Raw genomic sequence first — 5184 nt, 5'->3', positions numbered from 1 at the left:
TAGTCCTAATGAGCTTACGATTATGACCTGAGAAGAAATGACAGCACAGGTAAAATCCAGGTGAGGCTTGAAGCTAAGGAGAGATGATGGAAATTGATAGTTTAACAGAGTAATGTTCTAAAAGAACATTACATAAAATAGATTCAAAGAAGGAATCTGTTCTCTAAAACTAATCAGCTTTGGAGAATTACATTTAATATAGGTAGAACAAGTAACTTTTTGTGTTACATGTCCTATTTCATTTGTTTTCCGAAACGTTTAAGATCTGAATTTCTCCTAACATTTTCTTTTTCATAGCATAGAGTCAAGATAGCTTTTAGGATGAACGAGAAAATTCAGAATTTAGATTTCACAAGAAGAGAGGCAAGAAGATGGTAACAGAGCACCAAGCCCTCCAGATGGAAACAAGGCTCAGGGAACAGATGAATAATGCAGAGAAATGCTGAACTTAGAGCCTCCAGGTGGATTCACTGATGGATAATGGGGATGTGCTGGGGTGAGACTGGGCAAACATCCTAGGAATTCCAAGAACTTGGAACTTGGTTACATCAGTAACCTTAACCTCCAGCTCCAGTGGAATTCTAGAATAGGTTATTCAATGAATGGTTTATGAGCATCTTAGAAAAAAAAGAGGGAGTGGATTTGATAATCCCCAAGCATCAGTGAGGATGCTGCACATTCCTCCTCTCACCTGCCTGTTTTGCTCTTCCCTCTGTGTTGTTGTTGTTACCAGAATCCCCTCCTGTCTCTCTCTGCTGCCTCTCCATTTTCCTCCTTGTTACAGAATCCAAATTCTTTCTACTTTTCACATGGTATGCCAATAAATCAGGAGACAAGATGCTGGGGCAAGGAATAACAACTTTATTGGAAAGCTAGCAGATAGAGATGATGGGGGACTAGTGTCCTAAGGAAGCATGTTTCCCAAGTCAGAATTCAGGCTTGTTTTATACAAAAAAAGGGGAAGGGGTGTGGTTGGTTGTTGCAAACTTCTTGGTGTTGGAATCCTTCGTTCCTGCAGCTGTCCATGTAGGTCAGGTCACGGTGTCCCTGTAAACCCCCAACAAGACAAATGTTATTCTCTGTTCTGCAACTTTTTATCTCTGTATGACTGGAAAAGTGTTATACTCTTAAAGGTCAGGGCTTGGAGAATGGGCTACCTTGTCTGTTTCAGGCTCTAGGCAACATTCTTTCACAAAAGGTGCAGAACCAGCATGGCTGAGCCCAGGAAACAGAGCCCAGGGTTAGAGCCAAAGGAGCAGGTCTCATACGGAGTCAGACGCGTTCTTCCCTAGTACACCCTCAGGTTGTCTCATTCCTGGCTCTACTACGACTATTCAAGGGCAGCCAAGAAGATGGTGAAACTCCACAAGGGGCACGAGGTAGTGAAATGGTTTAATACAATTATGCAGGAAGCATTGTAACATGTAAATCTCAGGCCAGTGGGGGTAAGTATTTTCAACTTGAACACAGGTGGGAAGTTAGTCCGCCTATGGAAAGAAGAGGGAACACTTTCTTGGTTACCTATTCAGTATTCCTTAGCCCTCCGGTCTTTCTTCCTCCCTTTGGAAATGAACCCCAAGCTCACAAGAGCAAACTAAAGAGGAAATGGTCAAGCTGGAGGGGTGGGGAGAGCAGACCCGTCCTGGGGGAAAGGAAGCAATTCCAGGAGGAAGTAGCAACTGAAAGCTTATATGTAATGTACGGCATGTAACATAAAGAACCTCTGAGCAGCGTAACAGCTCTGTTCTAAAACTGAAATCTGAGCAACTACAAATGAATGTGTGGGCAGGAAGCACTTTCTGGTATGGGACAAAAACAGCATGGAATATAGAACAAGACCAGCAGAACCTGAAGGAAAAGGGATAATTATCCTCGCTCCATCCAGCTGAAGATTTTCACCAGTCTCACAATGAAAAAGATTTCGACTTGGATGTGGTTGAGTGCCACTGTTTCTTATTTACAGATTTCCCATTATTGGGTTGAATTTAACCTTATGTAGTCCTAATTTCCTAGTGTGGGGTCTGCTATTTTCAGCTCAGTCTTCTATTATCTTCTTAGAATTCTAAAGAAAGACCCCCAGTAGGTATTATTCTAGGTGGAAACATCTGAATAAATTAGACCTCCCCATGCTAACTGGGGTTAAGATTCTGCTGCCAAGAGTGTCATAGGGAAGAACAAACCTGACTCCATATTGGATCTGTTCCTTTGGCTTTGTGCTCTGTTTCTGGGGCTCAGTCATGCTGGTTCTGCACCTTTTGTTAAAAAATGCTGCCTAGAGCCTGAAACATACAGGACAGCCCATTCTCAAGGCTCTGACCTTTGAGGCTATTAACACTTTTCCATTCACATAGAGATAGAAAGTCATAGAATAGAGAATAACACTTGTTTTGTTGGAGGTTTACCAGGACATCATGGCCTGACCTACATGGACAGCTGCAGGAACAAAGGATTCCAACATCAAGGAGTTTGCAACAACCAGCCACACCCTCTCCCCTTCTTAGTATAAAAGGAGCCTGAATTCTGGCTGGGGGAAGATGGTTCTTCAGGGCTGTATTCCTCCAGCTCCTCTGTCTTCCAGCTTTCCAAATAAAGTTGTAATCCCTCGCCCCAACACCTTCGTCTACCAATTTATTGCCCTACCATGCAGCAAGCTGAACCGGTTTGGACTCAGCAACAGGAGTGAGTAAGCCAGGTAAAGAGTACAGCTTCTAGAATGTTGCCTTCATCAGGCTTCTCCAGGTTGCTGCTGGTCAAGATGGAGTCCACTGAGAGGCCACGCCATCCCCATTCCGGACTCCTGACTGCCGTCCTGTTGCCTGCCTACTACACTTTGCTGTTGCAGACACACAAGGGAACAGGATTGAACACCTTGTCTTTCCCAGCACTGTCTGCTACCTTAGTCAGTGGTACGGTCCTCTGCATCCATCCCAGCTAATCAAGCCAGATGCCGGGAGCGAGCCAGCATCCCTCTCTGCCCACCTCCCTCCCCACACCCCATTTCTATCAGCCTCCAAGCCTCTATCGATACCACCTTCAGATTTCTCTCCTTTCAGTCAGTTCCATTATCTCCTCTCCCTCTGCCGCTGCCCTGGTTCAGTCTCCTATCCATTCTTGTCTGTATTTATCTTCCTAAAACAAAAAATCTAATTATTTCACAGCAATACTTTAGAAAACCTTCTACAGTTCCATTCTGCCTACTGGATGAAGGCCAGCCCTTTAACAAGGCTCTTAAAGCCCTTAAGAATTGAGTTATCTCCCAGCCTCTCTCACTCCCTCGGTCTCTCCCTCCCTCCTTTCACAGAGAGAAAACACACACACACAAACACACACACACACACACTCTCACACTCACACAAGCCTCCCTATACTAGAATCACCAAAGGCTAAGTTTTCCAAATATAAATAACAAACATTGCGCCACCCCCTCCCCACTCAGAGCCCCAGGATTTCCCTGTGGGTGTGGAGTTACTGAGCTACTGTCTACAAACACCAGTAATATCACTACTGGTTCCCAGGCCCAGCTCTAGTATCACCACCACCGAGAAGTCTTCCCTGATTCCTGATGGCTATATTAATACTTTCCTCCTTTTTATTTTGACAATACTTTAATGGCAATCCTGACTTGGTTCTTTTCCGAATGCCTGCAGTGGACCAAGACTGTTTAGAGCCTCCAGGATTCAGACCTGGAAGGAATAACGAAGGTCTGAGGCCAAGCTGTTGGGTGGGGGTGTTGGTGGTTGGACAGGACACTCCAGGAGTGTCACTCAGAGGGTGAGGAGGAGTGAGGGGTTGAGGTGGAGGAGAAAGAGAGAAAGAATTTCCAGTGGTTTGGTTCTTTGGCTTCTGTTCCACCACATTCAGTATTTTATCAATGGCCTTGACAAAGACAGAGAGGACACAGCAAACAATTCAGCAGTTGATAGAAAACAGGGGACGTGCCGAAGACAGCACAACACAGACTAAGAATAAAATATATATTAGTAGGTTTGATTTCCAAGCTAACACAGTGGAATATACAGGGATAATTTGAAGGTATACACTTCATATTCAAAACACTGCACAAGGACAGGTGCTATGGGAGGGGTGGGGGCTGATTTAATAGCAATTTATGTAAATTGGATTTAGATTAAACAACTAATATTTGCTGACCATAGATTTGTTCCCAGTACAGTGCAAAATGCATATGCAGCATCACAGTCATACTGTCATCATCCTCATTTTACAGATGAGGAAACTGAGGCACAGAATGTTTAGTGTGAGATCGAATAGGTAGAAATGATTGACCTAAGGTTTGAAACCAAGCCTCCTGACTCTAAGGTGTCACAGACAACCACTAGGCAAGGCTGTCTAGCATTAGTAATGCTAAGCTAGTTGCAGAAAACGACCAAATTAAATAGCAAATGTAATATTGGGTTGTATTAATAGAAGTATATTGTCCAGATCAAAGGAGGTAATTGTCAGCTGTCCTCAGGAACCAACTCAAATGTGGATGTTGAGTTTAATTTGGGAACTACATTTTAGAAAGGACATGGACGAACCAGAAAGCACTCAGAGGAAGACAAGAACATACATGTCCTGAATGGGAGTTCAAAATTTGTAGATACTGACAGGCATATATAGACTAGATAAACAAGATTATACTGCATAGCATAGGGAAATATATACAAGATCTTGTGGTAGCTCACAGTGGAAAAAAAAATGTGACAATGAATATATATATGTTCACGAATAACTGAAAAATTGTGCTCTACACTGGAATTTGACGCAACATTGTAAAATGACTATAACTCAATAAAAAATGTTTAAAAAATTAGATCACAAAATATTAGCTTAGGGGGGAGGGTATAGCTCAGTGGTAGAGTGCACACTTAAGATGCATGAGGTCCTGGGTTCAATCCCCAGTACCTCCATTAAAAACAAGTAAGTAAATAAGGAAAGTTTTACCTATCCCCCCAAATTTAAATAAAAATAAATACACTTTAAAAATGAAACAAGTGAATATGCAGTTTTAAAAAATTAGCTCATGTCTTCATTTTAATGTTTTGCACAAACTTAATTATCCCTCTCTCTGCTAGATATTTGACACAAAGCTGAATTCATATTAATTATGTTTTAAAAAATAAACTTCTGATATCACCTTAAAAAAAAAAAGAACATACATGTCCTGGAACTTGGGTGTTTGAC

The 5184-nt window shown here is 42.4% G+C and overlaps 1 non-coding gene across 1 annotated transcript; it reads left to right on the top strand.

Annotated features, from left to right (window-relative positions):
- Window positions 1–4838: 4838 nt before the first annotated feature.
- TRNAL-AAG lies at window positions 4839–4910 on the top strand. Its single transcript has one exon. It is a non-coding gene; the product is annotated as a tRNA-Leu (tRNA).
- Window positions 4911–5184: the final 274 nt, after the last annotated feature.

This window comes from Camelus ferus, chromosome 8 (genome assembly GCF_009834535.1).
Source record: "Camelus ferus isolate YT-003-E chromosome 8, BCGSAC_Cfer_1.0, whole genome shotgun sequence".
NCBI lineage: Eukaryota > Metazoa > Chordata > Mammalia > Artiodactyla > Camelidae > Camelus > Camelus ferus.
The sequence above is the reverse complement of the archived record's forward strand: the minus strand, read 5'-3'. Positions and strand labels throughout refer to the sequence as shown.